At 38.4% G+C, this 17,858-nt stretch overlaps 17 non-coding genes and 49 pseudogenes across 17 annotated transcripts; all 66 read right to left on the bottom strand.

The window, feature by feature from the left end:
• Positions 1-13: 13 nt before the first annotated feature.
• LOC149700719 (5S ribosomal RNA) lies at positions 14-132 on the bottom strand. Its single transcript, XR_016382132.1, has one exon. It is a non-coding gene; the product is annotated as a 5S ribosomal RNA (ribosomal RNA).
• Positions 133-269: 137 nt separating this feature from the next.
• On the bottom strand, positions 270-388 carry LOC149700718 (5S ribosomal RNA; annotated as a pseudogene).
• Positions 389-509: 121 nt separating this feature from the next.
• On the bottom strand, positions 510-612 carry LOC149700717 (5S ribosomal RNA; annotated as a pseudogene).
• Positions 613-749: 137 nt separating this feature from the next.
• Positions 750-868, bottom strand: LOC149700716 (5S ribosomal RNA; annotated as a pseudogene).
• A 121-nt stretch (positions 869-989) lies between these two features.
• LOC149700715 (5S ribosomal RNA) lies at positions 990-1,108 on the bottom strand (annotated as a pseudogene).
• Positions 1,109-1,469: 361 nt separating this feature from the next.
• Positions 1,470-1,588, bottom strand: LOC149700714 (5S ribosomal RNA). Its single transcript, XR_016382201.1, has one exon. It is a non-coding gene; the product is annotated as a 5S ribosomal RNA (ribosomal RNA).
• Positions 1,589-1,726: 138 nt separating this feature from the next.
• LOC149700713 (5S ribosomal RNA) lies at positions 1,727-1,845 on the bottom strand (annotated as a pseudogene).
• Positions 1,846-2,207: 362 nt separating this feature from the next.
• On the bottom strand, positions 2,208-2,326 carry LOC149700712 (5S ribosomal RNA; annotated as a pseudogene).
• Positions 2,327-2,447: 121 nt separating this feature from the next.
• Positions 2,448-2,566, bottom strand: LOC149700711 (5S ribosomal RNA). The gene has a single exon (XR_016382131.1). It is a non-coding gene; the product is annotated as a 5S ribosomal RNA (ribosomal RNA).
• Positions 2,567-2,703: 137 nt separating this feature from the next.
• On the bottom strand, positions 2,704-2,822 carry LOC149700710 (5S ribosomal RNA; annotated as a pseudogene).
• A 121-nt stretch (positions 2,823-2,943) lies between these two features.
• On the bottom strand, positions 2,944-3,046 carry LOC149700709 (5S ribosomal RNA; annotated as a pseudogene).
• Positions 3,047-3,182: 136 nt separating this feature from the next.
• On the bottom strand, positions 3,183-3,301 carry LOC149700708 (5S ribosomal RNA; annotated as a pseudogene).
• Positions 3,302-3,423: 122 nt separating this feature from the next.
• Positions 3,424-3,526, bottom strand: LOC149700707 (5S ribosomal RNA; annotated as a pseudogene).
• Positions 3,527-3,662: 136 nt separating this feature from the next.
• LOC149700706 (5S ribosomal RNA) lies at positions 3,663-3,781 on the bottom strand. Its single transcript, XR_016382094.1, has one exon. It is a non-coding gene; the product is annotated as a 5S ribosomal RNA (ribosomal RNA).
• A 135-nt stretch (positions 3,782-3,916) lies between these two features.
• LOC149700705 (5S ribosomal RNA) lies at positions 3,917-4,035 on the bottom strand (annotated as a pseudogene).
• Positions 4,036-4,157: 122 nt separating this feature from the next.
• On the bottom strand, positions 4,158-4,260 carry LOC149700704 (5S ribosomal RNA; annotated as a pseudogene).
• Positions 4,261-4,396: 136 nt separating this feature from the next.
• On the bottom strand, positions 4,397-4,515 carry LOC149700703 (5S ribosomal RNA; annotated as a pseudogene).
• A 136-nt stretch (positions 4,516-4,651) lies between these two features.
• Positions 4,652-4,770, bottom strand: LOC149700702 (5S ribosomal RNA; annotated as a pseudogene).
• A 360-nt stretch (positions 4,771-5,130) lies between these two features.
• LOC149700701 (5S ribosomal RNA) lies at positions 5,131-5,249 on the bottom strand (annotated as a pseudogene).
• A 137-nt stretch (positions 5,250-5,386) lies between these two features.
• Positions 5,387-5,505, bottom strand: LOC149700700 (5S ribosomal RNA; annotated as a pseudogene).
• Positions 5,506-5,626: 121 nt separating this feature from the next.
• LOC149700699 (5S ribosomal RNA) lies at positions 5,627-5,745 on the bottom strand. The gene has a single exon (XR_016382309.1). It is a non-coding gene; the product is annotated as a 5S ribosomal RNA (ribosomal RNA).
• Positions 5,746-5,881: 136 nt separating this feature from the next.
• LOC149700698 (5S ribosomal RNA) lies at positions 5,882-6,000 on the bottom strand (annotated as a pseudogene).
• A 137-nt stretch (positions 6,001-6,137) lies between these two features.
• Positions 6,138-6,256, bottom strand: LOC149700697 (5S ribosomal RNA; annotated as a pseudogene).
• Positions 6,257-6,377: 121 nt separating this feature from the next.
• LOC149700696 (5S ribosomal RNA) lies at positions 6,378-6,496 on the bottom strand. Its single transcript, XR_016382307.1, has one exon. It is a non-coding gene; the product is annotated as a 5S ribosomal RNA (ribosomal RNA).
• A 136-nt stretch (positions 6,497-6,632) lies between these two features.
• LOC149700695 (5S ribosomal RNA) lies at positions 6,633-6,751 on the bottom strand. Its single transcript, XR_016382129.1, has one exon. It is a non-coding gene; the product is annotated as a 5S ribosomal RNA (ribosomal RNA).
• Positions 6,752-6,888: 137 nt separating this feature from the next.
• On the bottom strand, positions 6,889-7,007 carry LOC149700694 (5S ribosomal RNA; annotated as a pseudogene).
• Positions 7,008-7,128: 121 nt separating this feature from the next.
• LOC149700693 (5S ribosomal RNA) lies at positions 7,129-7,231 on the bottom strand (annotated as a pseudogene).
• Positions 7,232-7,367: 136 nt separating this feature from the next.
• LOC149700692 (5S ribosomal RNA) lies at positions 7,368-7,486 on the bottom strand (annotated as a pseudogene).
• Positions 7,487-7,607: 121 nt separating this feature from the next.
• LOC149700691 (5S ribosomal RNA) lies at positions 7,608-7,726 on the bottom strand (annotated as a pseudogene).
• A 137-nt stretch (positions 7,727-7,863) lies between these two features.
• LOC149700690 (5S ribosomal RNA) lies at positions 7,864-7,982 on the bottom strand (annotated as a pseudogene).
• Positions 7,983-8,461: 479 nt separating this feature from the next.
• On the bottom strand, positions 8,462-8,580 carry LOC149700689 (5S ribosomal RNA). Its single transcript, XR_016382306.1, has one exon. It is a non-coding gene; the product is annotated as a 5S ribosomal RNA (ribosomal RNA).
• Positions 8,581-8,716: 136 nt separating this feature from the next.
• Positions 8,717-8,835, bottom strand: LOC149700688 (5S ribosomal RNA; annotated as a pseudogene).
• Positions 8,836-8,973: 138 nt separating this feature from the next.
• On the bottom strand, positions 8,974-9,092 carry LOC149700687 (5S ribosomal RNA; annotated as a pseudogene).
• Positions 9,093-9,213: 121 nt separating this feature from the next.
• Positions 9,214-9,316, bottom strand: LOC149700686 (5S ribosomal RNA; annotated as a pseudogene).
• A 137-nt stretch (positions 9,317-9,453) lies between these two features.
• Positions 9,454-9,572, bottom strand: LOC149700685 (5S ribosomal RNA; annotated as a pseudogene).
• A 121-nt stretch (positions 9,573-9,693) lies between these two features.
• LOC149700684 (5S ribosomal RNA) lies at positions 9,694-9,812 on the bottom strand. Its single transcript, XR_016382128.1, has one exon. It is a non-coding gene; the product is annotated as a 5S ribosomal RNA (ribosomal RNA).
• Positions 9,813-9,949: 137 nt separating this feature from the next.
• Positions 9,950-10,068, bottom strand: LOC149700683 (5S ribosomal RNA; annotated as a pseudogene).
• A 121-nt stretch (positions 10,069-10,189) lies between these two features.
• Positions 10,190-10,292, bottom strand: LOC149700682 (5S ribosomal RNA; annotated as a pseudogene).
• Positions 10,293-10,430: 138 nt separating this feature from the next.
• LOC149700681 (5S ribosomal RNA) lies at positions 10,431-10,549 on the bottom strand (annotated as a pseudogene).
• Positions 10,550-10,670: 121 nt separating this feature from the next.
• On the bottom strand, positions 10,671-10,789 carry LOC149700680 (5S ribosomal RNA; annotated as a pseudogene).
• A 361-nt stretch (positions 10,790-11,150) lies between these two features.
• LOC149700679 (5S ribosomal RNA) lies at positions 11,151-11,269 on the bottom strand. Its single transcript, XR_016382200.1, has one exon. It is a non-coding gene; the product is annotated as a 5S ribosomal RNA (ribosomal RNA).
• A 138-nt stretch (positions 11,270-11,407) lies between these two features.
• Positions 11,408-11,526, bottom strand: LOC149700678 (5S ribosomal RNA; annotated as a pseudogene).
• Positions 11,527-11,648: 122 nt separating this feature from the next.
• Positions 11,649-11,751, bottom strand: LOC149700677 (5S ribosomal RNA; annotated as a pseudogene).
• A 137-nt stretch (positions 11,752-11,888) lies between these two features.
• Positions 11,889-12,007, bottom strand: LOC149700676 (5S ribosomal RNA; annotated as a pseudogene).
• Positions 12,008-12,128: 121 nt separating this feature from the next.
• LOC149700675 (5S ribosomal RNA) lies at positions 12,129-12,247 on the bottom strand. Its single transcript, XR_016382127.1, has one exon. It is a non-coding gene; the product is annotated as a 5S ribosomal RNA (ribosomal RNA).
• A 137-nt stretch (positions 12,248-12,384) lies between these two features.
• On the bottom strand, positions 12,385-12,503 carry LOC149700674 (5S ribosomal RNA; annotated as a pseudogene).
• A 121-nt stretch (positions 12,504-12,624) lies between these two features.
• On the bottom strand, positions 12,625-12,727 carry LOC149700673 (5S ribosomal RNA; annotated as a pseudogene).
• A 136-nt stretch (positions 12,728-12,863) lies between these two features.
• On the bottom strand, positions 12,864-12,982 carry LOC149700672 (5S ribosomal RNA). The gene has a single exon (XR_016382190.1). It is a non-coding gene; the product is annotated as a 5S ribosomal RNA (ribosomal RNA).
• A 136-nt stretch (positions 12,983-13,118) lies between these two features.
• LOC149700671 (5S ribosomal RNA) lies at positions 13,119-13,237 on the bottom strand (annotated as a pseudogene).
• Positions 13,238-13,359: 122 nt separating this feature from the next.
• On the bottom strand, positions 13,360-13,462 carry LOC149700670 (5S ribosomal RNA; annotated as a pseudogene).
• Positions 13,463-13,598: 136 nt separating this feature from the next.
• Positions 13,599-13,717, bottom strand: LOC149700669 (5S ribosomal RNA). Its single transcript, XR_016382305.1, has one exon. It is a non-coding gene; the product is annotated as a 5S ribosomal RNA (ribosomal RNA).
• A 136-nt stretch (positions 13,718-13,853) lies between these two features.
• On the bottom strand, positions 13,854-13,972 carry LOC149700668 (5S ribosomal RNA). Its single transcript, XR_016382304.1, has one exon. It is a non-coding gene; the product is annotated as a 5S ribosomal RNA (ribosomal RNA).
• A 360-nt stretch (positions 13,973-14,332) lies between these two features.
• On the bottom strand, positions 14,333-14,451 carry LOC149700667 (5S ribosomal RNA; annotated as a pseudogene).
• Positions 14,452-14,587: 136 nt separating this feature from the next.
• LOC149700666 (5S ribosomal RNA) lies at positions 14,588-14,706 on the bottom strand (annotated as a pseudogene).
• Positions 14,707-14,842: 136 nt separating this feature from the next.
• On the bottom strand, positions 14,843-14,961 carry LOC149700665 (5S ribosomal RNA; annotated as a pseudogene).
• A 136-nt stretch (positions 14,962-15,097) lies between these two features.
• LOC149700664 (5S ribosomal RNA) lies at positions 15,098-15,216 on the bottom strand. The gene has a single exon (XR_016382126.1). It is a non-coding gene; the product is annotated as a 5S ribosomal RNA (ribosomal RNA).
• Positions 15,217-15,354: 138 nt separating this feature from the next.
• Positions 15,355-15,473, bottom strand: LOC149700663 (5S ribosomal RNA; annotated as a pseudogene).
• A 122-nt stretch (positions 15,474-15,595) lies between these two features.
• Positions 15,596-15,698, bottom strand: LOC149700662 (5S ribosomal RNA; annotated as a pseudogene).
• Positions 15,699-15,835: 137 nt separating this feature from the next.
• On the bottom strand, positions 15,836-15,954 carry LOC149700661 (5S ribosomal RNA; annotated as a pseudogene).
• A 123-nt stretch (positions 15,955-16,077) lies between these two features.
• On the bottom strand, positions 16,078-16,180 carry LOC149700660 (5S ribosomal RNA; annotated as a pseudogene).
• Positions 16,181-16,316: 136 nt separating this feature from the next.
• On the bottom strand, positions 16,317-16,434 carry LOC149700659 (5S ribosomal RNA). The gene has a single exon (XR_016382277.1). It is a non-coding gene; the product is annotated as a 5S ribosomal RNA (ribosomal RNA).
• A 135-nt stretch (positions 16,435-16,569) lies between these two features.
• LOC149700658 (5S ribosomal RNA) lies at positions 16,570-16,688 on the bottom strand. The gene has a single exon (XR_016382288.1). It is a non-coding gene; the product is annotated as a 5S ribosomal RNA (ribosomal RNA).
• A 136-nt stretch (positions 16,689-16,824) lies between these two features.
• LOC149700657 (5S ribosomal RNA) lies at positions 16,825-16,942 on the bottom strand (annotated as a pseudogene).
• Positions 16,943-17,078: 136 nt separating this feature from the next.
• On the bottom strand, positions 17,079-17,196 carry LOC149700656 (5S ribosomal RNA; annotated as a pseudogene).
• Positions 17,197-17,332: 136 nt separating this feature from the next.
• On the bottom strand, positions 17,333-17,451 carry LOC149700655 (5S ribosomal RNA; annotated as a pseudogene).
• A 137-nt stretch (positions 17,452-17,588) lies between these two features.
• Positions 17,589-17,707, bottom strand: LOC149700654 (5S ribosomal RNA; annotated as a pseudogene).
• Positions 17,708-17,858: the final 151 nt, after the last annotated feature.

Below are 17,858 nucleotides of genomic sequence, written 5' to 3'. Positions count from 1 at the left end.
AAAAAAGTGAAAAAGCCAACGGCACGCAGTGTTCCTAAGTGGTCTCCCTCCCAAGTACTGACTGCGCTCGACGCTGCTTAACTTCGGTGATCGGACGAGAACCGGTGTTCTCAGCGTGATATGGCCGTTGCCGAGAGTACTAGTTAATAATTCGAATTTAAATTAAGTGAGACAAATTAACCTTCATCTTTTTAAAACAATAACAAAAAGAAAATATGTTTGCTCTTTTCATATCTATTGGAATTTAAAAGAAGAAAAAAAAGTGAAAAAGCCAACGGCACACAGTGTTCCTAAGTGGTCTCCCTCCCAAGTACTGACTGCGCTCGACGCTTTTTAACTTCGGTGATTGGACGAGAACCGGTGTTTTCAGCGTGATATGGCCGTTGCCGAGAGTGCTATTTAATAATTTGAATTTAATTACCCTCATCTTTATAAAACAATAACAAAAAGAAGATATGTTTGCTTTTTTCATATCTGGTGGAATTTAAAAGAGGAAACAAAAGTGAAAAAGCCAACGGCACGCAGAGTTTCCAAGTACTGACTGCACTCGACGCTGCTTAACTTCGATGATCGGACGAGAACCGGTGTTTTCAGCGTGATATGGCCGTTGCCGAGAGTGCTAGTTAATAATTCGAATTTAAATTAAGTGCGACAAATTAACCTTCATCTTTTTAAAACAATAACAAAAAGAAAATATATTTGCTTTTTTCATATCTATTGGAATTTAAAAGAGGAAAAAAAAGTGAAAAAGCCAACGGCACACAGTGTTCGTAAGTGGTCTCCCTCCCAAGTACTGACTGCGCTCGACGCTTTTTAACTTCGGTGATTGGACGAGAACCGGTGTTTTCAGCGTGATATGGCCGTTGCCGAGAGTGCTATTTAATAATTTGAATTTAATTAACCTTCATCTTTATAAAACAATAACAAAAAGAAGATTTGTTTGCTCTTTTCATATCTATTGGAATTTAAAAGAGGAAAAAAAGTGAAAAAGCCAACGGCACGCAGTGTTCCTAAGTGGTCTCCCTCCCAAGTACTGACTGCGCTCGACGCTGCTTAACTTCGGTGATTGGACGAGAACCGGTGTTTTCAGCGTGATATGGCCGTTGCCGAGAGTGCTAGTTAATAATTCGAATTTAATTACCCTCATCTTTATAAAACAATAACAAAAAGAAGATATGTTTGCTTTTTTCATATCTGGTGGAATTTAAAAGAGGAAACAAAAGTGAAAAAGCCAACGGCACGCAGAGTTTCCAAGTACTGACTGCACTCGACGCTGCTTAACTTCGATAATCGGACGAGAACCGGTGTTTTCAGCGTGATATGGCCGTTGCCGAGAGTGCTAGTTAATAATTCGAATTTAAATTAAGTGCGACAAATTAACCTTCATCTTTTTAAAACAATAACAAAAAGAAAATATATTTGCTTTTTTCATATCTATTGGAATTTAAAAGAGGAAAAAAAAGTGAAAAAGCCAACGGCACGCAGTGTTCCTAAGTGGTCTCCCTCTCAAGTACTGACTGCGCTCGACGCTGCTTAACTTCGGTGATCGGACGAGAACCGGTGTTCTCAGCGTGATATGGCCGTTGCCGAGAGTACTAGTTAATAATTCGAATTTAAATTAAGTGAGACAAATTAACCTTCATCTTATTAAAACAATAACAAAAAGAAAATATGTTTGCTCTTTTCATATCTATTGGAATTTAAAAGAGGAAAAAAAAAATGAAAAAGCCAACGGCACACAGTGTTCCTAAGTGGTCTCCCTCCCAAGTACTGACTGCGCTCGACGCTTTTTAACTTCGGTGATTGGACGAGAACCGGTGTTTTCAGCGTGATATGGCCGTTGCCGAGAGTGCTATTTAATAATTTGAATTTAATTAACCTTCATCTTTATAAAACAATAACAAAAAGAAGATATGTTTGCTTTTTTCATATCTGGTGGAATTTAAAAGAGGAAACAAAAGTGAAAAAGCCAACGGCACGCAGAGTTTCCAAGTACTGACTGCGCTTGACGCTGCTTAACTTCGGTGGTCGGACGAGAACCGGTGTTTTCAGCGTGATATGGCCGTTTCCGAGAGTGCTAGTTAATAATTCGAATTTAAATTAAGTGCGACAAATTAACCTTCATCTTTTTAAAACAATAACAAAAAGAAAATATATTTGCTTTTTTCATATCTATTGGAATTTAAAAGAGGAAAAAAAAGTGAAAAAGCCAACGGCACACAGTGTTCGTAAGTGGTCTCCCTCCCAAGTACTGACTGCGCTCGACGCTTTTTAACTTCGGTGATTGGACGAGAACCGGTGTTTTCAGCGTGATATGGCCGTTGCCGAGAGTGCTATTTAATAATTTGAATTTAATTAACCTTCATCTTTATAAAACAATAACAAAAAGAAGATTTGTTTGCTCTTTTCATATCTATTGGAATTTAAAAGAGGAAAAAAAGTGAAAAAGCCAACGGCACGCAGTGTTCCTAAGTGGTCTCCCTCCCAAGTACTGACTGCGCTCGACGCTGCTTAACTTCGGTGATCGGACGAGAACCGGTGTTCTCAGCGTGATATGGCCGTTGCCGAGAGTACTAGTTAATAATTCGAATTTAAATTAAGTGAGACAAATTAACCTTCATCTTTTTAAAACAATAACAAAAAGAAAATATGTTTGCTCTTTTCATATCTATTGGAATTTAAAAGAGGAAAAAAAAGTGAAAAAGCCAACGGCACACAGTGTTCCTAAGTGGTCTCCCTCCCAAGTACTGACTGCGCTCGACGCTTTTTAACTTCGGTGATTGGACGAGAACCGGGGTTTTCAGCGTGATATGGCCGTTGCCGAGAGTGCTATTTAATAATTTGAATTTAATTACCCTCATCTTTATAAAACAATAACAAAAAGAAGATATGTTTGCTTTTTTCATATCTGGTGGAATTTAAAAGAGGAAACAAAAGTGAAAAAGCCAACGGCACGCAGAGTTTCCAAGTACTGACTGCGCTCGACGCTGCTTAACTTCGGTGGTCGGACGAGAACCGGTGTTTTCAGCGTGATATGGCCGTTGCCGAGAGTGCTAGTTAATAATTCGAATTTAAATTAAGTGCGACAAATTAACCTTCATCTTTTTAAAACAATAACAAATCGAAAATATGTTTGCTTTTTTCATATCTATTTGAATTTGAAAGAGGAAAAAAAGTGAAAAAGTCAACGGCACGCAGTGTTCCTAAGTGGTCTCCCTCCCAAGTACTGACTGCGCGCGACGCTTCTTAACTTCGGTGATCGGACGAGAACCGGTGTTTTCAGCGTGATATGGCCGTTGCCGAGAGTGCTATTTAATAATTTGAATTTAATTAACCTTCATCTTTATAAAACAATAACAAAAAGTAGATTTGTTTGCTTTTTTCATATCTGGTGGAATTTAAAAGAGGAAACAAAAGTGAAAAAGCCAACGGCACGCAGAGTTTCCAAGTACTGACTGCGCTCGACGCTGCTTAACTTCGGTGATCGGACGAGAACCGGTGTTTTCAGCGTGATATGGCCGTTGCCGAGAGTGCTAGTTAATAATTCGAATTTAAATTAAGTGCGACAAATTAACCTTCATCTTTTTAAAACAATAACAAATATAAAATATGTTTGCTTTTTTCATATCTATTGGAATTTAAAAGAGGAAAAAAAGTGAAAAAGCCAACGGCACGCAGTGTTCCTAAGTGGTCTCCCTCTCAAGTACTGACTGCGCTCGACGCTGCTTAACTTCGGTGATCGGACGAGAACCGGTGTTTTCAGCGTGATATGGCCGTTGCCGAGAGTGCTAGTTAATAATTCGAATTTAAATTAAGTGAGAGAAATTAACCTTCATCTTTTTAAAACAATAACAAAAAGAAAATATATTTGCTTTTTTCATATCTATTGGAATTTAAAAGAGGAAAATAGTGAAAAAGCCAACGGCACGCAGTGTTCCTAAGTGGTCTCCCTCCCAAGTACTGACTGCGCGCGACGCTTCTTAACTTCGGTGATCGGACGAGAACCGGTGTTTTCAGCGTGATATGGCCGTTGCCGAGAGTGCTATTTAATAATTTGAATTTAATTAACCTTCATCTTTATAAAACCATAACAAAAAGAAGATTTGTTTGCTTTTTTCATATCTGGTGGAATTTAAAAGAGGAAACAAAAGTGAAAAAGCCAACGGCACGCAGAGTTTCCAAGTACTGACTGCGCTCGACGCTGCTTAACTTCGGTGATCGGACGAGAACCGGTGTTTTCAGCGTGATATGGCCGTTGCCGAGAGTGCTAGTTAATAATTCGAATTTAAATTAAGTGAGAGAAATTAACCTTCATCTTTTTAAAACAATAACAAATATAAAATATGTTTGCTTTTTTCATATCTATTGGAATTTAAAAGAGGAAAAATAGTGAAAAAGCCAACGGCACGCAGTGTTCCTAAGTGGTCTCCCTCCCAAGTACTGACTGCGCTCGACGCTTCTTAACTTCGATGATCGGACGAGAACCGGTGTTTTCAGCGTGATATGGCCGTTGCCGAGAGTGCTAGTTAATAATTCGAATTTAAATTAAGTGCGACAAACTAACCTTCATCTTTTTAAAACAATAACAAATATAAAATATGTTTGATTTTTTCATATCTATTGGAATTTAAAAGAGGAAAAAAAGTGAAAAAGCCAACGGCACGCAGTGTTCCTAAGTGGTCTCCCTCCCAAGTACTGACTGCGCTCGACGCTTCTTAACTTCGGTGATCGGACGAGAACCGGTGTTTTCAGCGTTATATGGCCGTTGCCGAGAGTGCTATTTAATAATTTGAATTTAATTAACCTTCATCTTTATAAAACAATAACAAAAAGAAGATTTGTTTGTTTTTTCATATCTGGTTGAATTTAAAAGAGGAAACAAAAGTGAAGAAGCCAACGGCACGCAGAGTTTCCAAGTAATGACTGCACTCGACGCTGCTTAACTTCGGTGATCGGACGAGAACCGGTGTTTTCAGCGTGATATGACCGTTGCCGAGAGTGCTAGTTAATAATTCGAATTTAAATTAAGTGAGAGAAATTAACCTTCTTCTTTTTAAAACAATAACAAATATAAAATATGTTTGATTTTTTCATATCTATTGGAATTTAAAAGAGGAAAAAAAGTGAAAAAGCCAACGGCACGCAGTGTTCCTAAGTGGTCTCCATCCCAAGTACTGACTGCGCTCGACGCTGCTTAACTTCGGTGATCGGACGAGAACCGGTGTTCTCAGCGTGATATGGCCGTTGCCGAGAGTACTAGTTAATAATTCGAATTTAAATTAAGTGAGACAAATTAACCTTCATCTTTTTAAAACAATAACAAAAAGAAAATATGTTTGCTCTTTTCATATCTATTGGAATTTAAAAGAGGAAAAAAAAGTGAAAAAGCCAACGGCACACAGTGTTCGTAAGTGGTCTCCCTCCCAAGTACTGACTGCGCTCGACGCTTTTTAACTTCGGTGATTGGACGAGAACCGGTGTTTTCAGCGTGATATGGCCGTTGCCGAGAGTGCTATTTAATAATTTGAATTTAATTAACCTTCATCTTTATAAAACAATAACAAAAAGAAGATTTGTTTGCTCTTTTCATATCTATTGGAATTTAAAAGAGGAAAAATAGTGAAAAAGCCAACGGCACGCAGTGTTCCTAAGTGGTCTCCCTCCCAAGTACTGACTGCGCTCGACGCTTCTTAACTTCGGTGATCGGACGAGAACCGGTGTTTTCAGCGTGATATGGCCGTTGCCGAGAGTGCTAGTTAATAATTCGAATTTAAATTAAGTGCGACAAATTAACCTTCATCTTTTTAAAACAATAACAAATATAAAATATGTTTGCTTTTTTCATATCTATTGGAATTTAAAAGAGGAAAAAAAGTGAAAAAGCCAACGATACGCAGTGTTCCTAAGTGGTCTCCCTCCCAAGTACTGACTGCGCTCGACGCTGCTTAACTTCGGTGATCGGACGAGAACCGGTGTTCTCAGCGTGATATGGCCGTTGCCGAGAGTACTAGTTAATAATTCGAATTTAAATTAAGTGAGACAAATTAACCTTCATCTTTTTAAAACAATAACAAAAAGAAAATATGTTTGCTCTTTTCATATCTATTGGAATTTAAAAGAAGAAAAAAAAGTGAAAAAGCCAACGGCACACAGTGTTCCTAAGTGGTCTCCCTCCCAAGTACTGACTGCACTCGACGCTTTTTAACTTCGGTGATTGGACGAGAACCGGTGTTTTCAGCGTGATATGGCCGTTGCCGAGAGTGCTATTTAATAATTTGAATTTAATTAACCTTCATCTTTATAAAACAATAACAAAAAGAAGATTTGTTTGCTCTTTTCATATCTATTGGAATTTAAAAGAGGAAAAATAGTGAAAAAGCCAACGGCACGCAGTGTTCCTAAGTGGTCTCCCTCCCAAGTACTGACTGCGCTCGACGCTTCTTAACTTCGGTGATCGGACGAGAACCGGTGTTTTCAGCGTGATATGGCCGTTGCCGAGAGTGCTAGTTAATAATTCGAATTTAAATTAAGTGCGACAAATTAACCTTCATCTTTTTAAAACAATAACAAATATAAAATATGTTTGCTTTTTTCATATCTATTGGAATTTAAAAGAGGAAAAAAAGTGAAAAAGCCAACGGCACGCAGTGTTCCTAAGTGGTCTCCCTCCCAAGTACTGACTGCGCTCGACGCTGCTTAACTTCGGTGATCGGACGAGAACCGGTGTTCTCAGCGTGATATGGCCGTTGCCGAGAGTACTAGTTAATAATTCGAATTTAAATTAAGTGAGACAAATTAACCTTCATCTTTTTAAAACAATAACAAAAAGAAAATATGTTTGCTCTTTTCATATCTATTGGAATTTAAAAGAAGAAAAAAAAGTGAAAAAGCCAACGGCACACAGTGTTCCTAAGTGGTCTCCCTCCCAAGTACTGACTGCACTCGACGCTTTTTAACTTCGGTGATTGGACGAGAACCGGTGTTTTCAGCGTGATATGGCCGTTGCCGAGAGTGCTATTTAATAATTTGAATTTAATTACCCTCATCTTTATAAAACAATAACAAAAAGAAGATATGTTTGCTTTTTTCATATCTGGTGGAATTTAAAAGAGGAAACAAAAGTGAAAAAGCCAACGGCACGCAGAGTTTCCAAGTACTGACTGCGCTCGACGCTGCTTAACTTCGATGATCGGACGAGAACCGGTGTTTTCAGCGTGATATGGCCGTTGCCGAGAGTGCTAGTTAATAATTCGAATTTAAATTAAGTGCGACAAATTAACCTTCATCTTTTTAAAACAATAACAAAAAGAAAATATATTTGCTTTTTTCATATCTATTGGAATTTAAAAGAGGAAAAAAAGTGAAAAAGCCAACGGCACACAGTGTTCGTAAGTGGTCTCCCTCCCAAGTACTGACTGCGCTCGACGCTTTTTAACTTCGGTGATTGGACGAGAACCGGTGTTTTCAGCGTGATATGGCCGTTGCCGAGAGTGCTATTTAATAATTTGAATTTAATTAACCTTCATCATTATAAAACAATAACAAAAAGAAGATTTGTTTGCTTTTTTCATATCTATTGGAATTTAAAAGAGGAAAAAAAGTGAAAAAGCCAACGGCACGCAGTGTTCCTAAGTGGTCTCCCTCCCAAGTACTGACTGCGCTCGACGCTTCTTAACTTCGGTGATCGGACGAGAACCGGTGTTCTCAGCGAGATATGGCCGTTGCCGAGAGTACTAGTTAATAATTCGAATTTAAATTAAGTGAGACAAATTAACCTTCATCTTTTTAAAACAATAACAAAAAGAAAATATGTTTGCTCTTTTCATATCTATTGGAATTTAAAAGAGGAAAAAAAAGTGAAAAAGCCAACGGCACACAGTGTTCGTAAGTGGTCTCCCTCCCAAGTACTGACTGCGCTCGACGCTTTTTAACTTCGGTGATTGGACGAGAACCGGTGTTTTCAGCGTGATATGGCCGTTGCCGAGAGTGCTATTGGTGGGGTGGCGTAGCGGTTAGCGCTTTCGCCTCGCAGCAAGAGGATCCCGGGTTCGATCCCGGACTGTGGCACCGGGTGAAAATCTGGGAACAAATCCTTCTGCGTAGAGTTTGCAAGTTCTCTCCCCGCTTGTTAAAGGAGTTTTCCTCCGCGGTCTAACCCGGTTTCTCCTTTCCATCAAAACTTGCAGAGGTTAACGGTAATAGTTAGTATAGGGCGCTGAAGGTTAGCTGTGGCATAGGGGCTAGCCACCACCCCTCTATGCATTGTAAAGGGACCCACCTGTAAACAAGCCACAGGCTTAGTGTGGAAATCCCTTCGTAGACAAAGCTTAGATTATTATTATTATTATTATTTAATAATTTGAATTTAATTAACCTTCATCTTTATAAAACAATAACAAAAAGAAGATTTGTTTGCTCTTTTCATATCTATTGGAATTTAAAAGAGGAAAAATAGTGAAAAAGCCAACGGCACGCAGTGTTCCTAAGTGGTCTCCCTCCCAAGTACTGACTGCGCTCGACGCTTCTTAACTTCGGTGATCGGACGAGAACCGGTGTTTTCAGCGTGATATGGCCGTTGCCGAGAGTGCTAGTTAATAATTCGAATTTAAATTAAGTGCGACAAATTAACCTTCATCTTTTTAAAACAATAACAAATATAAAATATGTTTGCTTTTTTCATATCTATTGGAATTTAAAAGAGGAAAAAAAGTGAAAAAGCCAACGGCACGCAGTGTTCCTAAGTGGTCTCCCTCCCAAGTACTGACAGCGCTCGACGCTGCTTAACTTCGGTGATCGGACGAGAACCGGTGTTCTCAGCGTGATATGGCCGTTGCCGAGAGTACTAGTTAATAATTCGAATTTAAATTAAGTGAGACAAATTAACCTTCATCTTTTTAAAACAATAACAAAAAGAAAATATGTTTGCTCTTTTCATATCTATTGGAATTTAAAAGAAGAAAAAAAAAGTGAAAAAGCCAACGGCACACAGTGTTCCTAAGTGGTCTCCCTCCCAAGTACTGACTGCACTCGACGCTTTTTAACTTCGGTGATTGGACGAGAACCGGTGTTTTCAGCGTGATATGGCCGTTGCCGAGAGTGCTATTTAATAATTTGAATTTAATTACCCTCATCTTTATAAAACAATAACAAAAAGAAGATATGTTTGCTTTTTTCATATCTGGTGGAATTTAAAAGAGGAAACAAAAGTGAAAAAGCCAACGGCACGCAGAGTTTCCAAGTACTGACTGCGCTCGACGCTGCTTAACTTCGATGATCGGACGAGAACCGGTGTTTTCAGCGTGATATGGCCGTTGCCGAGAGTGCTAGTTAATAATTAGAATTTAAATTAAGTGCGACAAATTAACCTTCATCTTTTTAAAACAATAACAAAAAGAAAATATATTTGCTTTTTTCATATCTATTGGAATTTAAAAGAGGAAAAAAAAGTGAAAAAGCCAACGGCACACAGTGTTCGTAAGTGGTCTCCCTCCCAAGTACTGACTGCGCTCGACGCTTTTTAACTTCGGTGATTGGACGAGAACCGGTGTTTTCAGCGTGATATGGCCGTTGCCGAGAGTGCTATTTAATAATTTGAATTTAATTAACCTTCATCTTTATAAAACAATAACAAAAAGAAGATTTGTTTGCTCTTTTCATATCTATTGGAATTTAAAAGAGGAAAAAAAGTGAAAAAGCCAACGGCACGCAGTGTTCCTAAGTGGTCTCCCTCCCAAGTACTGACTGCGCTCGACGCTGCTTAACTTCGGTGATCGGACGAGAACCGGTGTTCTCAGCGTGATATGGCCGTTGCCGAGAGTACTAGTTAATAATTCGAATTTAAATTAAGTGAGACAAATTAACCTTCATCTTTTTAAAACAATAACAAAAAGAAAATATGTTTGCTCTTTTCATATCTATTGGAATTTAAAAGAGGAAAAAAAAGTGAAAAAGCCAACGGCACACAGTGTTCCTAAGTGGTCTCCCTCCCAAGTACTGACTGCGCTCGACGCTTTTTAACTTCGGTGATTGGACGAGAACCGGTGTTTTCAGCGTGATATGGCCGTTGCCGAGAGTGCTATTTAATAATTTGAATTTAATTACCCTCATCTTTATAAAACAATAACAAAAAGAAGATATGTTTGCTTTTTTCATATCTGGTGGAATTTAAAAGAGGAAACAAAAGTGAAAAAGCCAACGGCACGCAGAGTTTCCAAGTACTGACTGCACTCGACGCTGCTTAACTTCGATGATCGGACGAGAACCGGTGTTTTCAGCGTGATATGGCCGTTGCCGAGAGTGCTAGTTAATAATTCGAATTTAAATTAAGTGCGACAAATTAACCTTCATCTTTTTAAAACAATAACAAAAAGAAAATATATTTGCTTTTTTCATATCTATTGGAATTTAAAAGAGGAAAAAAAAAGTGAAAAAGCCAACGGCACACAGTGTTCGTAAGTGGTCTCCCTCCCAAGTACTGACTGCGCTCGACGCTTTTTAACTTCGGTGATTGGACGAGAACCGGTGTTTTCAGCGTGATATGGCCGTTGCCGAGAGTGCTATTTAATAATTTGAATTTAATTAACCTTCATCTTTATAAAACAATAACAAAAAGAAGATTTGTTTGCTCTTTTCATATCTATTGGAATTTAAAAGAGGAAAAAAAGTGAAAAAGCCAACGGCACGCAGTGTTCCTAAGTGGTCTCCCTCCCAAGTACTGACTGCGCTCGACGCTGCTTAACTTCGGTGATTGGACGAGAACCGGTGTTTTCAGCGTGATATGGCCGTTGCCGAGAGTGCTAGTTAATAATTCGAATTTAATTACCCTCATCTTTATAAAACAATAACAAAAAGAAGATATGTTTGCTTTTTTCATATCTGGTGGAATTTAAAAGAGGAAACAAAAGTGAAAAAGCCAACGGCACGCAGAGTTTCCAAGTACTGACTGCACTCGACGCTGCTTAACTTCGATAATCGGACGAGAACCGGTGTTTTCAGCGTGATATGGCCGTTGCCGAGAGTGCTAGTTAATAATTCGAATTTAAATTAAGTGCGACAAATTAACCTTCATCTTTTTAAAACAATAACAAAAAGAAAATATATTTGCTTTTTTCATATCTATTGGAATTTAAAAGAGGAAAAAAAAGTGAAAAAGCCAACGGCACGCAGTGTTCCTAAGTGGTCTCCCTCTCAAGTACTGACTGCGCTCGACGCTGCTTAACTTCGGTGATCGGACGAGAACCGGTGTTCTCAGCGTGATATGGCCGTTGCCGAGAGTACTAGTTAATAATTCGAATTTAAATTAAGTGAGACAAATTAACCTTCATCTTTTTAAAACAATAACAAAAAGAAAATATGTTTGCTCTTTTCATATCTATTGGAATTTAAAAGAGGAAAAAAAAAGTGAAAAAGCCAACGGCACACAGTGTTCCTAAGTGGTCTCCCTCCCAAGTACTGACTGCGCTCGACGCTTTTTAACTTCGGTGATTGGACGAGAACCGGTGTTTTCAGCGTGATATGGCCGTTGCCGAGAGTGCTATTTAATAATTTGAATTTAATTAACCTTCATCTTTATAAAACAATAACAAAAAGAAGATATGTTTGCTTTTTTCATATCTGGTGGAATTTAAAAGAGGAAACAAAAGTGAAAAAGCCAACGGCACGCAGAGTTTCCAAGTACTGACTGCGCTCGACGCTGCTTAACTTCGGTGGTCGGACGAGAACCGGTGTTTTCAGCGTGATATGGCCGTTTCCGAGAGTGCTAGTTAATAATTCGAATTTAAATTAAGTGCGACAAATTAACCTTCATCTTTTTAAAACAATAACAAAAAGAAAATATATTTGCTTTTTTCATATCTATTGGAATTTAAAAGAGGAAAAAAAAGTGAAAAAGCCAACGGCACACAGTGTTCGTAAGTGGTCTCCCTCCCAAGTACTGACTGCGCTCGACGCTTTTTAACTTCGGTGATTGGACGAGAACCGGTGTTTTCAGCGTGATATGGCCGTTGCCGAGAGTGCTATTTAATAATTTGAATTTAATTAACCTTCATCTTTATAAAACAATAACAAAAAGAAGATTTGTTTGCTCTTTTCATATCTATTGGAATTTAAAAGAGGAAAAAAAGTGAAAAAGCCAACGGCACGCAGTGTTCCTAAGTGGTCTCCCTCCCAAGTACTGACTGCGCTCGACGCTGCTTAACTTCGGTGATCGGACGAGAACCGGTGTTCTCAGCGTGATATGGCCGTTGCCGAGAGTACTAGTTAATAATTCGAATTTAAATTAAGTGAGACAAATTAACCTTCATCTTTTTAAAACAATAACAAAAAGAAAATATGTTTGCTCTTTTCATATCTATTGGAATTTAAAAGAGGAAAAAAAAGTGAAAAAGCCAACGGCACACAGTGTTCCTAAGTGGTCTCCCTCCCAAGTACTGACTGCGCTCGACGCTTTTTAACTTCGGTGATTGGACGAGAACCGGTGTTTTCAGCGTGATATGGCCGTTGCCGAGAGTGCTATTTAATAATTTGAATTTAATTACCCTCATCTTTATAAAACAATAACAAAAAGAAGATATGTTTGCTTTTTTCATATCTGGTGGAATTTAAAAGAGGAAACAAAAGTGAAAAAGCCAACGGCACGCAGAGTTTCCAAGTACTGACTGCGCTCGACGCTGCTTAACTTCGGTGGTCGGACGAGAACCGGTGTTTTCAGCGTGATATGGCCGTTGCCGAGAGTGCTAGTTAATAATTCGAATTTAAATTAAGTGCGACAAATTAACCTTCATCTTTTTAAAACAATAACAAATCGAAAATATGTTTGCTTTTTTCATATCTATTTGAATTTGAAAGAGGAAAAAAAGTGAAAAAGTCAACGGCACGCAGTGTTCCTAAGTGGTCTCCCTCCCAAGTACTGACTGCGCTCGACGCTGCTTAACTTCGGTGATCGGACGAGAACCGGTGTTTTCAGCGTGATATGGCCGTTTCCGAGAGTGCTAGTTAATAATTCGAATTTAAATTAAGTGAGAGAAATTAACCTTCATCTTTTTAAAACAATAACAAAAAGAAAATATATTTGCTTTTTTCATATCTATTGGAATTTAAAAGAGGAAAAATAGTGAAAAAGCCAACGGCACGCAGTGTTCCTAAGTGGTCTCCCTCCCAAGTACTGACTGCGCGCGACGCTTCTTAACTTCGGTGATCGGACGAGAACCGGTGTTTTCAGCGTGATATGGCCGTTGCCGAGAGTGCTATTTAATAATTTGAATTTAATTAACCTTCATCTTTATAAAACAATAACAAAAAGAAGATTTGTTTGCTTTTTTCATATCTGGTGGAATTTAAAAGAGGAAACAAAAGTGAAAAAGCCAACGGCACGCAGAGTTTCCAAGTACTGACTGCGCTCGACGCTGCTTAACTTCGGTGATCGGACGAGAACCGGTGTTTTCAGCGTGATATGGCCGTTGCCGAGAGTGCTAGTTAATAATTCGAATTTAAATTAAGTGCGACAAATTAACCTTCATCTTTTTAAAACAATAACAAATATAAAATATGTTTGATTTTTTCATATCTATTGGAATTTAAAAGAGGAAAAAAAGTGAAAAAGCCAACGGCACGCAGTGTTCCTAAGTGGTCTCCCTCCCAAGTACTGACTGCGCTCGACGCTTCTTAACTTCGGTGATCGGACGAGAACCGGTGTTTTCAGCGTGATATGGCCGTTGCCGAGAGTGCTAGTTAATAATTCGAATTTAAATTAAGTGCGACAAACTAACCTTCATCTTTTTAAAACAATAACAAATATAAAATATGTTTGATTTTTTCATATCTATTGGAATTTAAAAGAGGAAAAAAAGTGAAAAAGCCAACGGCACGCAGTGTTCCTAAGTGGTCTCCCTCCCAAGTACTGACTGCGCTCGACGCTTCTTAACTTCGGTGATCGGACGAGAACCGGTGTTTTCAGCGTGATATGGCCGTTGCCGAGAGTGCTATTTAATAATTTGAATTTAATTAACCTTCATCTTTATAAAACAATAACAAAAAGAAGATTTGTTTGTTTTTTCATATCTGGTTGAATTTAAAAGAGGAAACAAAAGTGAAGAAGCCAACGGCACGCAGAGTTTCCAAGTAATGACTGCACTCGACGCTGCTTAACTTCGGTGATCGGACGAGAACCGGTGTTTTCAGCGTGATATGACCGTTGCCGAGAGTGCTAGTTAATAATTCGAATTTAAATTAAGTGAGAGAAATTAACCTTCTTCTTTTTAAAACAATAACAAATATAAAATATGTTTGATTTTTTCATATCTATTGGAATTTAAAAGAGGAAAAAAAGTGAAAAAGCCAACGGCACGCAGTGTTCCTAAGTGGTCTCCATCCCAAGTACTGACTGCGCTCGACGCTGCTTAACTTCGGTGATCGGACGAGAACCGGTGTTCTCAGCGTGATATGGCCGTTGCCGAGAGTACTAGTTAATAATTCGAATTTAAATTAAGTGAGACAAATTAACCTTCATCTTTTTAAAACAATAACAAAAAGAAAATATGTTTGCTCTTTTCATATCTATTGGAATTTAAAAGAGGAAAAATAGTGAAAAAGCCAACGGCACGCAGTGTTCTTAAGTGGTCTCCCTCCCAAGTACTGACTGCGCTCGACGCTTCTTAACTTCGGTGATCGGACGAGAACCGGTGTTTTCAGCGTGATATGGCCGTTGCCGAGAGTGCTAGTTAATAATTCGAATTTAAATTAAGTGCGACAAATTAACCTTCATCTTTTTAAAACAATAACAAATATAAAATATGTTTGATTTTTTCATATCTATTGGAATTTAAAAGAGGAAAAAAAGTGAAAAAGCCAACGGCACGCAGTGTTGCTAAGTGGTCTCCCTCCCAAGTACTGACTGCGCTCGACGCTTCTTAACTTCGGTGATCGGACGAGAACCGGTGTTTTCGGCGTGATATGGCCGTTGCCGAGAGTGCTAGTTAATAATTCGAATTTAAATTAAGTGCGACAAATTAACCTTCATCTTTTTAAAACAATAACAAATATAAAATATGTTTGCTTTTTTCATATCTATTGGAATTTAAAAGAGGAAAAAAAGTGAAAAAGCCAACGGCACGCAGTGTTCCTAAGTGGTCTCCCTCCCAAGTACTGACTGCGCTCGACGCTGCTTAACTTCGGTGATCGGACGAGAACCGGTGTTCTCAGCGTGATATGGCCGTTGCCGAGAGTACTAGTTAATAATTCGAATTTAAATTAAGTGAGACAAATTCACCTTCATCTTTTTAAAACAATATCAAAAAGAAAATATGTTTGCTCTTTTCATATCTATTGGAATTTAAAAGAGGAAAGAAAAAGTGAAAAAGCCAACGGCACACAGTGTTCCTAAGTGGTCTCCCTCCCAAGTACTCACTGCGCTCGACGCTTTTTAACTTCGGTGATTGGACGAGAACCGGTGTTTTCATCGTGATATGGCCGTTGCCGAGAGTGCTATTTAATAATTTGAATTTAATTAACCTTCATCTTTATAAAACAAAAACAAAAAGAAGATATGTTTGCTTTTTTCATATCTGGTGGAATTTAAAAGAGGAAACAAAAGTGAAAAAGCCAACGGCACGCAGAGTTTCCAAGTACTGACTACGCTCGACGCTGCTTAACTTCGGTGATCGGACGAGAACCGGTGTTCTCAGCGTGATATGGCCGTTGCCGAGAGTACTAGTTAATAATTCGAATTTAAATTAAGTGAGACAAATTAACCTTCATCTTTTTAAAACAATAACAAAAAGAAAATATGTTTGCTCTTTTCATATCTATTGGAATTTAAAAGAGGAAAAAAAAGTGAAAAAGCCAACGGCACACAGTGTTCGTAAGTGGTCTCCCTCCCAAGTACTGACTGCGCTCGACGCTTTTTAACTTCGGTGATTGGACGAGAACCGGTGATTTCAGCGTGATATGGCCGTTGCCGAGAGTGCTATTTAATAATTTGAATTTAATTAACCTTCATCTTTATAAAACAATAACAAAAAGAAGATATGTTTGCTTTTTTTCATATCTGGTGGAATTTAAAAGAGGAAACAAAAGTGAAAAAGCCAACGGCACGCAGAGTTTCCAAGTACTGACTACGCTCGACGCTGCTTAACTTCGGTGATCGGACGAGTACCGGTGTTTTCAGCGTGATATTACCGTTGCCGAGAGTGCTAGTTAATAATTCGAATTTAAATTAAGTGCGACAAATTAACCTTCATCTTTTTAAAACAATAACAAATCGAAAATATGTTTGCTTTTTTCATATCTATTTGAATTTAAAAGAGGAAAAAAAGTGAAAAAGTCAACGGCACGCAGTGTTCTAAGTGGTCTCCCTCCCAAGTACTGACTGCGCTCGACGCTGCTTAACTTCGGTGATCGGACGAGAACCGGTGTTTTCAGCGTGATATGGCCGTTGCCGAGAGTGCTAGTTAATAATTCGAATTTAAATTAAGTGCGACAAATTAACCTTCATCTTTTTAAAACAATAACAAATATAAAATATGTTTTCTTTTTTCATATCTATTGGAATTTAAAAGAGGAAAAAAAGTGAAAAGCCAACGGCACGCAGTGTTCCTAAGTGGTCTCCCTCTCAAGTACTGACTGCGCTCGACGCTGCTTAACTTCGGTGATCGGACGAGAACCGGTGTTTTCAGCGTGATATTACCGTTGCCGAGTGTGCTAGTTAATAATTCGAATTTAAATTAAGTGCGACAAATTAATCTTCATCTTTTTAAAACAATAACAAATCGAAAATATGTTTGCTTCTTTCATATCTATTTGAATTTAAAAGAGGAAAAAAAGTGAAAAAGTCAACGGCACGCAGTGTTCTAAGTGGTCTCCCTCCCAAGTACTGACTGCGCTCGACGCTGCTTAACTTCGGTGATCGGACGAGAACCGGTGTTTTCAGCGTGATATGGCTGTTGCCGAGAGTGTTAGTTAATAATTCGAACTTTAATTAAGTGCGACAAATTAACCTTCATCTTTTAAAAACAATAACAAATCGAAAATATGTTTGCTTTTTTCATATCTATTTGAATTTAAAAGAGGAAAAAAAGTGAAAAAGTCAACGGCACGCAGTGTTCTAAGTGGTCACCCTCCCAAGTACTGACTGCGCTCGACGCTGCTTAACTTCGGTGATCGGACGAGAACCGGTGTTTTCAGAGTGATATGGCCGTTGCCGAGAGTGCTAGTTAATAATTCGAATTTAAATTAAGTGAGAGAAATTAACCTTCATCTTTTTAAAACAATAACAAAAAGAAAATATATTTGCTTTTTTCATATCTCTTGGAATTTAAAAGAGGAAAAAAAGTGAAAAAGCCAACGGCACGCAGTGTTCCTAAGTGGTCTCCCTCCCAAGTACTGACTGCGCTCGACGCTGCTTAACTTCGGTGACCGGACGAGAACCGGTGTTCTCAGAGTGATATGGCCGTTGCCGAGAGTACTAGTTAATAATTCGAATTTAAATTAAGTGAGACAAATTAACCTTCATCTTTTTAAAACAATAACAAAAAGAAATTATGTTTGCTCTTTTCATATCTATTGGAATTCAAAAGAGGAAAAAAAAGTGAAAAAGCCAACGGCACACAGTGTTCGTAAGTGGTCTCCCTCCCAAGTACTGACTGCGCTCGACGCTTTTTAACTTCGGTGATTTTACGAGAACCGGTGTTTTCAGCGTGATATGGCCGTTGCCGAGAGTGCTATTTAATAATTTGAATTTAATTAAACTTCATCTTTATAAAACAATAACAAAAAGCAGATATGTTTGCTTTTTTCATATCTGGTGGAATTTAAAAGAGGAAACAAAAGTGAAAAAGCCAACGGCACGCAGAGTTTCCAAGTAC

Source organism: Phalangium opilio, unplaced genomic scaffold (assembly GCF_054372755.1).
Source record: "Phalangium opilio isolate 3A_F unplaced genomic scaffold, DU_Popi_V2 ptg000019l_1, whole genome shotgun sequence".
Lineage (NCBI taxonomy): Eukaryota > Metazoa > Arthropoda > Arachnida > Opiliones > Phalangiidae > Phalangium > Phalangium opilio.
Note: the sequence above shows the minus strand (reverse complement) of the source record. Positions and strands in the feature narration are given on the sequence as shown.